The sequence below is a fragment of the Lacerta agilis genome, chromosome 5, assembly GCF_009819535.1.
Source record: "Lacerta agilis isolate rLacAgi1 chromosome 5, rLacAgi1.pri, whole genome shotgun sequence".
In the NCBI taxonomy this organism is placed as follows: Eukaryota; Metazoa; Chordata; class Lepidosauria; order Squamata; family Lacertidae; genus Lacerta; species Lacerta agilis.
The window spans coordinates 90,152,498-90,163,489 of NC_046316.1; positions in this window are offsets into that span (position 1 = coordinate 90,152,498).

Sequence of the window (10,992 nt, forward strand, 5' to 3'; positions counted from 1 at the left end):
CCCACACACACACACACTTGCTGCCTCCTTGTTCATGAGGTGGTTCCCCCTTTTCTCCCTTTAAAAAGTAAGGTAAAGGTAATTCTGGGTCATGTGGCCAGCATGACAAAGCCGCTTCTGGCGAACTCTGTGGTTTAACCCACAGCGCCACCCACGTCCCATCCCTTGAAAAGTACATAGAGCTAAAAGAGAAAGCTGGGACATGGACAGTCTTTCCCACAACATCTTTCTGCTCCATGTGTACTGGATCCAACTTTGGAAAAGCAAAGTGTGTATGAGCACATTCTCCTTCTCTCCCTCTCTCTTTCTCCTTTGGTGGTGGTGGGGTTCATCCGGGAGAGTGAGCCAAGCGCACGGTGCTCATAGCACTCATCCATGGGTAGGCAACCTAAGGCCCAGGAGCTGGATGCAGCCCAATCGCCTTCTCAATCCGTTCCATGGACAGTCTGGGAGTCAGTGTGTTTTTACATGAGTAGAATGTGGCCTTTTATTTAAAATGCATCTCTGGGTTATTTGTGGGGCATAGGAATTCTTTCATTATTATTTTTTCAAAATATAGTCCGGCCCACCACCACATGGTCTGAGGGACGGTGGACCGGTCCATGGCTGAAAAAGGTTGCTGACCCCTGCAACTAATCCTAAATTCCAAAGGTGTCCATGGGCTTAAAAGGGTTTGTGATCCCTCCTGAAGTGGAAGAGAATCATCATGAATGATGTCCATGAGTAGCATATCCTTCACAAACTTGTCTAATATCCCTTTAAAGCCAATTAAATTGGTAACATCATGGTTGTGTGAATGTTTTCTTTCTTTCTTTTTTATTTCCGTGGATTTCTTTGCTTCATCTCTCAAATGCTCAGGGAAGTCTGAGGTATCTTGGTTTTCCAAACAGTGCATACAGGCAGGGCTGGCACAGCCTTTAGGTGGGGTGAGGCCATTTCCTCATGTGGTGGAAGCCCCTGGGGTGGCGCCCCCATGCCAGTGGCAGAGAAGTGGTGCTGACATAGAGAGTGATTTTGGATAAGATCTTCATTGGGATCTCGGTGATTTTTGACTGAGATCTCAGCATAAATGGCCGAGATCTTACCTGTCATGGACTGGCTGGAAGCAGAGGAGTGGTGGGAGGCACCAGCTGGGGAACCCTCAAGGAAAGAAGGCTGAGAGTCAGGGAATTGGTGGTGGGTTACAATGAGTGGGCAGAGGAAGAAAAGGGAGCAGATGGGGAAGAGGAGGCATCAGCACACAGCTGAAGAGACAACAGAAGGGGTCTATGGCAGGGAGCAGTCCAGAATAAGAGGCAGAAGTGGAGGCTGGAAAGGAGGAAGGTGAAGAGGCAGAGATGAAGGAGGCTGCTGAAGAAGCCAGGGGGTCTCTCCTTCTTGCTGCAACATTTGCCACACCCTCGTCTCCTGCAAGAAGAGGTGAGATGGACTCTCCCACATGGGTAATGTGGGCAACCAAATGGGGTGATTTGCCTCATAGGGGAGAAATGGAGATCAGACTATTTAAGCCCACTTTGTACCATACTGCACACTCACCTCTTCTCATTTTCTAGTGTGGGCTCTGCTGTTGACTTCTTTGAGGGGACTGAGTCGGAATATATATAAACACTTAATTATAGGTCCCCCCCCCATAACTTTTAATTTATAGAGTTCCCTGGGAAAACGGATAGATTGTTAAAACTCTCTGGGAATTGTAACTCTGTGAGGAAATAGGGGACCTCCAACAACTCAAAGGGACACGGGTGGCACTGTGGTCTAAACCAGTGTTTTTCAACCTTTTTTGGGCAAAGGCACACTTGTTTCATGAAAAAAATCACGAGGCACACCACCATTAGAAAATGTTAAAAAAATTAACTCTGTGCCTATATTGACTATATATAAAGTAATTCTCTTGAATTTTTCAATTTTTCCCACGGCACACCAGGCAACATCTCGCGGCACACTAGTGTGCCGCGGAACAGTGGTTGAAAAACACTGGTCTAAACCACAGAGCCTAGGGCTTGCCAATCAGAAGGTCGGTTCAAATCCCCATGGCGGGGTGAGCTCCCAATGCTCGGTCCCTGCTCCTGCCAACCTAGCAGTTTGAAAGCACATCAAAGTGCAAGTAGATAAATAGGTACCGCTCCGGCAGGAAGGTAAACGGCATTTCAGTGCACTGATCTGGTTCGCCAGAAGTGGCTTAGTTATGCTGGCCACATGACCTGGAAGCTGTACACTAGCTCCCTCAGCCAATAATGTGAGATGAGCGCCACAACCCCAGAGTCGTTCGCGACTGGACTTAACTGTCATGGGTCCTTTACCTTTACCTTTTTAACAACTCAACACCCTGAAGAAACTACACTTCCTATTATTCTCTGGTGAAAACCATGACTGTTGGTGCAGGTAGTGCCTGGTACTGAATTTGCACTTTGTGAAGCTCATGAACCAACATCCTTCACATAGATAAATAAGGAAGCATTTCCTTCTATGCAGCGGAAACCAAACAGTGCGCACTTGAAGAATAATAAGTTGGTAGCATCAGATAGATAAGAAACCTGAGAATATTATAATTATACTATGATATCTGATGTGAATTGGCCTACAAATATGGCATGCAGGTAAAGCACGTTGTTGAACACATGGATGACTCAAGACCTAGCAAACCTCTCCAAACACAATGTCAGTGCAGGGTCATTGGCAGGCGCATAATGGCAGTGGCAGGTGAAGGGAGGGCCAGAATAATGAGACAGGAGAAAGGTATTGGGTTGTATTAGGCCACAACTTGATTGGTTGCAGGAAAGAGTAGGTTTGGCTAAGGCATTGGGCACGTATCCTGCATAAGGCAGCCCGTCTGCTACCTGATAGGAACTTGTGTTGGGGAGTCACCGCCGACATGAATTGAATGGCACAATCCCACACAGGCTGCCATTGGGAGAGGTGTTTTGGTCCATTGGTCTCCCAGAGTCACCCCTCCTGGACCCCCCCTAACTAGGTACCCCTGTGAAGAAGAAGAAGAAGAGTTTGGATTTGATATCCCGCTTTTCACTACCCGAAGGAGTCTCAAAGCGGCTAACATTCTCCTTTCCCTTCCTCCCCCACAACAAACACTCTGTGAGGTGAGTGGGGCTGAGAGACTTCAGAGAAGTGTGACTAGCCCAAGGTCACCCAGCAGCTGCATGTGGAGGAGCGGAGACACGAACCCGGTTCCCCAGATTACGAGTCTGCCGCTCTTAACCACTACACCAAACTGGCTCTAAGGGTGCAGCCTAATGCCTTCTTTGCCAAAGTTGCGAAGACCTACAAGCTGGCCAATTTGCTTGCAGGATAAAATTCCTTCCTGGCCCCAAATATGCCGACCAAATAAACCATAGCAAGGTCCATAGGCAACGTGCCCGCTTCCCCCTCATGCAGGCCTCTAAGGACTGGGTGGGTGGAAAAATCCCACAATGATTGGCTAACAGGGTGGCCGACTCCTGGCCACCCCCTTAAATAGGCTGGGGTGTGGGATGCTCACAGCCCCTGAACCCTAGCCTTCAATTGGCTGAGCAGGCAATGCTCACCCTTACCTGAGGGCCCAACAAAGCCAGAGGTGAGCAGTGTCAGCCATCCCCTCCCTTGGCTGTGCCGGAAGATGGCAGCCTTCCTGAGCCCACCATGGCCATGCCATGCGACAGTGGCTGCCCACCCGGAGTCTCAGGTGAGCGGATAGAATGGAGACTTGGAGAGTCATAAGTCAGGTTTTTTTATTCAAGAATGAATGAATGAATACCAGTGTACAAATATTTTTCTTAAATATTCTTCTTAAATATTTTTCTTAAATAAAACATAATCATGATGAAGGTTTTCACATATTAAGTAGCCACCCCTAGGCTTGTGGATGGCAGGATCTAGAATCAGCCTACTTTGAAACCAGAGTTTTGAGGACAAGCATGAACAATTCTGGATTGAGGAAAAAATATTAAATAAATAAAGTTTAAATAAAACATGGTTAGACCTCTGGGTCCTCTCTTGGCCCTGGGTCCCTGGCAAATGTCCCCAACTTGCCACCCTCTGAAGTTGGCCCTGGATATTCAATTAAGTTATACTCAGAGTAGAACCATTGAAATTAATAGACATGACTTACTTAGGGCCCTTAATTTGAATGGGCCATTTCTGAGTAAAACTTGCTTGTATACCACCCTATAAAACCATTTCTAAAATCATACAGTTGTTATTGAGTAAAATGATAGGTTATACCCAGGTATTTAAAACTGACATTCCAGTCCTTCAGTTTTTTATGACATATGGCTCTCAGATCTGCCGCTTCTTAAATCTTGCTCCCTTAGAATCATTCCAAACTAAGTTCTATTGCTGCCTGCTAGGGATCCCTTTTTGTGTGTCTAACATAGCTGTCCGCCTGGAGGTCGGGCAATTCCCTGTTTGCGCTCAGATGTGGATTCTGAAGATCCATTATTGTTTAATGGGTTGGCACCCTTAACCCTACGGATTACTACCAATCCAAATGGAAAGCTACATTGCATGAAAAGCTAAGAGGCTTGGGGTTTTCCCCCACAGGCCTTGATAGCTGTAGTTTATGAGAAAGCTAGAGCAGTAATCCGCCAATGAATTTGGGATGTGGAACTGCAATGCCATGTGAGTGAGATGAATAAACACCCAGCAATAAAAGATAATGGGAAAGGATTTACCCCAGCAATTTTTTTGTCAAAATTACAGATACCTAAAAACAGACGGTCGTTTACACTTGCTAGATTCAACGTGCTGCCATCTGCCTTATTGCAGGAAGATTCGAGGGTTAAAACCATATGCGGAACAAATCTTGCCCTTGCGGCTTGATGGAGGAGAAACTGTCTCTCATGCCTGTTAGGCTGCTGTTTCTATGGAGATATAATCTCAGTATTCATTACCCCTGCTATGCAAAAATCCCAAATGAATCCGAACTTCAATGTCTAAATCCCTGTAGACGACAAGGATCCTGAGATCACGTTAAGGGTAGCCAAATTCTATGTGATTGCCATAAAACTTAGGGAACAAGCGGTGTTATCATAATGATTAAGGCCTTAAATGATAATTTTAGGTTATATTTTAGTGGACTAGTTTTAATTTATATATATTTTTAATTGATGCTATCTCTGTATTGTCCGTGTTATACCTAATTGCAAATTCAAATGCATCCCTATCGTCATGTATGATTTCCTTGATATTGTATGTGGGCTGGAACTGGTCTGTGGCCGTAATAATAAATTTCAGTTAAAATGGTAGGGTTACCTGCATTAGCCTTTTTTATATAAGGTCCCAGATACCAAAATTCTAGGTACTTTTCTGATTTCGGCTGGCAACTTATTCCAGACGGCGGAGCTGCGGTACTAAAAGCCCAATTTCTATGCAAAATAAGTATAGAAAATGCACTTGTCAGGCAGGGAGGTAAGGCAACTTGTAGGTTAAAGCAGAAGTAAAGCTGTTGCTAGAGAGTGGGGAGAAGCACCTAGGAAGCTCTTTTCCAGGTGACAGCTTGCCCCAGTATTTCCTTTTCCTCTTCACTGCTTTACGGTGTCATTTCCCCCACCTACACAGGTAAAGTGGCTCAGGACGAAGAGAAGCCTGGCTGACAGATTGCCCTTACATCCTCCTTGGAAGTTCAACCTCTGAGGTGCGTTTCGAAAATGGAAGCATTTACTTAAATCCACCACTTAAGTGAGCAATAAGGTACTACGTCAGTAATTTCCAGAGATGTTGTCCTGTTAATCTTTTTGCAGCATCAACAAAGAGCCTTGGGACACTTTAGAAACACAACACATTCCTATGTTTGTTCTAAAAAACGGTCCATTGATACCTGGGTGTAAGCGTTAATTGCAAGAGCTACTGATTACAGAGGGAGGTGCAAAGCAGTGATTAGTGAAGCAGTCCAGCAAGAGCAGCTGGGACCATATGAGGTGAGAGAAGGCGGGATGGGGTGCAGTCAGGAGAAGCTCCTGTAATTCCCTGTCCAGCTGCTGCCGCTTTCCTCCTACTCATTGTCAGAGGTTCGCTTCAGCCAGCAGTGAGCTTGACTCCTTTCCTTGCCAGTCCCTCTCCCTTTCCCTTTCAGTTGCATAAGCACAAATTTCAGTGGTGCACTGTAACGCCACAATCCACCACCCCTCTCTTCTTGCCTTCTGTCAGGGATTGCCCGGCTCCTCGAGAGGAGAGGGCAAGGGGAGGTCCTACTCAGGAGGAGAGCCGGGGCAAAGGTATTCCTTGTGAGGAGCAAGGGGGGTGTGATCCTCCTCTCAAGGAGGAGGGGGACAGGAGGACTACTCGAGAGGAAGGGCTGGTTGGAGGTCCTGCTCAGGAGGAGGGCAGGAAGAAGTCCTCGTTGGGAGGAGGACTGGGAGGAGCAGCTCTTCACGAGAGGAGGGCTCTCTACTTTACAGGGAACCCCAGCCGCTTCTGTAAACGGACTCCTCCTCCTCTTCTAGCCTCTCGCCTGAGCTCTCTCCAAGGGAGGAGGAGCTGCAGAGGCTTGGAGATTCTGGGCAAGACCCAGCACCACCAGCCAGAGAGGATCTGAGGGAGAACTGCTCTTTCTGGCGCCAGCATAGCATCAGGGGGTCAGGAGGCACTGCAGACGTCGTTTTAGGGTGCCGAGACTTTGGTGTTGGGCGGGAAACCAGAGAGGGCACTTCCGGATTCTGCAAGTGACTGAGCAGTCTGTTTTTGAACTAGTTTCTACACTGTAAAATAGTAATGCACAATAAATAGTCTTAGCAACTGAAGGCTCTGTCATTACTCATGAGCAACACTTGGGAAAACCCTGACAACTTCCATTGCACATATAGTGGTGGCGCCTGTTGGGCTGCCCCAGAAGCTAGGTGCCTGTTGCCGACTATCTGAGCACCATAACCCTGAAGTGAGCACATCACACACAGCCTCCTCGGTTGCTGAGCCTGAGCAATCATGTTCCAACAGCCTCAACCTCAAGGCTGTTATTCCCAGCCTAAGCCCAAGATAAGGGAAGGCCAGGGACATATCTTGAGCTAAAATATAGCAACCATTCTATAGCCAATTATGAGAATGCCTGGCTTAGGCATGCTTTTGTTGAGTAGTTCAAATATTAGGCTCATTATTGTTCCACAAAATGTGTACCTCTTTAAAGTCAGAAGAAATCTCATGACCTAGTTTTGGCAGCTGTGAGGGAGTACTGCAGGTGTTGTTAACTGAGCTAGCAAATGTAGTATATAAGGCGTGTTGTGTACTTCCCTCTGTTCCCCTGGTGGGTGGGTCCACTGGTTGGGTCATGTTTCTAAGGTTTTGTAAACTTAGTATAACTTCTGTTATTTTATTTTCTATAATTAAAACCAAGCAAAGGGCTTATTTTGCATTCTCTTAATTATGTTCAATACGTGTAGTTTCCTCAGCATGTCTTCTGCAGAGCAGTTGCTCCACTCAATTTCATAACAGCTTTGCCCATGCATATTCTCAGCCAATCTTCTTTGGCAATCACTCGTAGCCGAGTAAGATTGTCTTCCAAAACAGGGTTTTTAGCACCTGCACAACATGACCAGTCCAACAAAGTTGATGTCGAAGAATCATTGCTTCAACACTGTTCCAATAAGAAGAAAACTATTGTTTTGTGTACTTGCTAGGATAGTATAAATGCTTTTGTATTTTGTGTGTTCATAGTAATATAATAATAATTTATTATTTCTACCCTTCCCATCTGGCTGGGTTTCCCCAGCCACTCTGGGCGGCTTCCAAAAGAAGGGTTTAAAATTACATTAAAACATCAGTCATTAAAAACTTCCCTATACAGGGCTGCCTTCAGATGTCTTCTAAATGTCATATAGTTGTTCATTTCTTTGACATCTGATGGGAGGTGTTCCACAGGGCGGGCGTCACTACCCGAGAAGGCTGTCTGCCTGGTTCCCTGTAACTTTGCTGATCACAGTGAGGGAACTGCCAGAACGCCTTGGCGCTGGATCTCAGTGTCCGGGTAGAACGATGGGAATGGAGACGCTCCTTCAGGTATACAGGACCAAGGCTGTTTAGGGGCTTTAAATATCAGCACTCAGTCTTTGGGAAACATCCTACCAAGTCTGTATGCTGCAGGATCAAACAAACTTTTTTTACCCTTCCACCCATTGTGTTTATTGGCATTGGAAAGACAGTGAGGAAGGTCTTGTCTCCAATAACATCACATTGCCCTGCTTGGAAACATTGGGATTTGGTGGGACATAGTGTGGAAGCATGGTTGCTAAACAGTTTCTGTGGCTGCCAAGGAAGAAACGGGGCAGTTAACGGTATATTGTGTACTGATTTGGGCCTGTGTACAGATCCTTCTTGAAAGTTTTGTCATTGCTTTTTGAAATGCTGTTGTTTTGTCCTTTCTTAATGATATTTTAGGAATTGTTCTGATAACTGAGTGTGTGTTTGAAAGCGGCTTGTGATGCAGCAGCAGAAAGGAAATAATGAGCCAGGCCTTTGTGTTACACAGCTCTGGTACTGAGGCGCCGGCTCAATATGTTGGAAATTCACCAACTTGCGTCCTACAGTGGGTGGGGACTGGGTAAGTTGCTGGAATGCAGAACTGTGACTGGGGGGTGAAGAAACACAAATTGAAGAGCAGCATCAAATAAAACCATATAAAGGGAATGGAAACTGATTATACCTGAAGGAGCGTCTCCACCCCCCATCGTTCTGCCCTCACTGTGAGAAGCGAAGTTACAGGGAACCAGGCAGATGGCCTTCTCAGTGAAGGCAGCCTGTTTAGGAAAGTTTTTAATGCCTGGAATTTTAATGTATTTTTAATCTTCGTTGGAACCCGCCCAGAGTGGCTAGGGAAACCCAGCCAGATGGGCAGGGTACAAATAAATTGTTGTTGTTGTTGTTATTATTAAAGGTACTGGGATAAAACAGTTTTCAAGGACTGTTTAAGGGTAGCAAGGAAAGTAAGTCAAGCAGCGTCCAAGTGGAGGGCCACCACTGAAAAGGTCGTTTGTCACTGAAAGTCCATGACATCTGATTGACCTTAGTGGTGTAGACTAGAGAGCAGAACATCTAAGCCTTGGGGGTTCTAAGGCCCAAGCTGATTTACATGGGTATAGGTGGCTAAGACCTGCCCTTGTAAGTGCCTGGCTGACGTATTCAGCTATGCCATTGAAACCCTCGTTAATCTCTGGCATAGGGACTCGTACCCATCATATGTGCTTGACTCATTCCCCTTTGTGGCTCAGTAAGTGTCAATAAGATTATTTTGATTTGCCTATGATTACCGGTACTGCTTTACTGTGAAGTGGCACTTCCGCAATTGAAAGAGGCTTTTATAATGTTATTACACCTCGTTCATCTGACCTCACATATTATAGATCAGATTATAATTTGCTATATTGATTTAAGGTAGTGTGCGCTAGCTACAGGCCTTCTGGATGGCACAGGTTTTCTTTATCCTTCTAAATCTGGTTTTCTGGGCTGCTTTGTGGATTGAAAGTGCCTCTTCCTCCTTGTAGAATTACTAGCAATGGGAGGACAAAGCAGGGACGCCTTTCCTGGCTATCAGTACTATCAACCATGATTTGCTTTTCATCTGCCTGCGGAGTTTTACGATAGCTGACACAGAAATGAGTGGCTCTCGTAACCTACGTTATGGGTAGGTGCCAGAAGTTGGTTCTGGTAGACAATTAACTTATTGCAAAGGGACTTCCTGTAGTAGTCAGCAAGAATCAGTGCTATTTGCATGCTGATTTATGAAGCCTTTGTACATAGTCATCCAGAGGATCTCAAATCCAGCTGTCGTAGCTGCAAATTCTCCTTTTCATTTAATCCACAGACATAGTGATAGATTGAAAAAGGAAGAATCAATCAAAGATCAATCAAGGCAAAAATTGCTAGAAGAGAGAAAACAACAGTGACCTTATTGTGAGTGTCGCTGTAGACTCCCGAGTCAGACTGAAGACTTTGGATGATGTCTTCGTAGAACAGATTGCCAAACATTCGAAAAGGACAGATAAAGTAGTCATAGGAGACCTCAACTTCCTCGAAATCTGTTGGAACTCAAAGTGATCCTTAACACTTAACAAAAACTTTTTTTAAAAAAAACAAACAAAAAACAGTGAGTCTGTAAGTGACTGTGGAGGCCTATTCTGGATCCACACGTCCTTTCACAGTGGGGACATACCGTATTTTCCCGTGTATTGGACGAGGGTTTTTTGACTCAAAAATCACATTAAAAAAACTGGGGTCATCCAATACAGGATAGTAGTGTGGGGGGAGAGAAACGCCGTGCCGCCAGCCAATTTGATTGGCGGGAGCGCGACTTCCTCAGATGCCGCAGTGAGCGGGGAGGGATCTGGGTGGTGCTTCCTGCCTGCAGCTGTGTGTGGGGGGGGAAGAAAGCTGTGCACTGTAAGCCAGCTCTTTGGCTGGAGCACAAATTCACCTGATGCCGCTGCACAAAAGAAGCACTCCCTGGATCGTATCCCATGCGTGGCTGCATAAGTGGAGGTTGCGCTCCTGCAAACCGGATGGCTGGAGGGAGCACAAATTCACCCAATGCTGCTGCACGCAGGAAATGATCTAGGGAGTGTTTCCTGCCCTGCAGCTGCATGGGGGAAGAGGCTCAACAGCTTGGGGCCATCTCCCCTCATTTTCTTAAAATTTAGTCCCCCAAAATGGGGGGGGCTTATACAAGTGGGGCGTCATAGACGGAAAAGTATGTAGGTTTCTGGATAGGATTCGATCACGGTAAGGGTTTACCAAGCATGCCTTTCTCTTAGCACATTTCTCCCTTTTGTCCGAGTTTGTGCGTCTTCAAAGCCCATGAAATCTTTGGTAGAGGCTGTTCTCCAATTGGAGCGCTCACAGGCCAGTGTTTCTCAATTGTCAGTGTTATACTACATTTTTAAGATTTGCCTTGAGAGAGTCTTTAAACCTCTTTGTTGACCACCGGCATTATGCTTTCCATTTTTTAGTTCAGAATAGAGTAGTCACTTTGGAAGACGATAATCAGGCATCCGCACAACATGACCAGTCCAACGAACT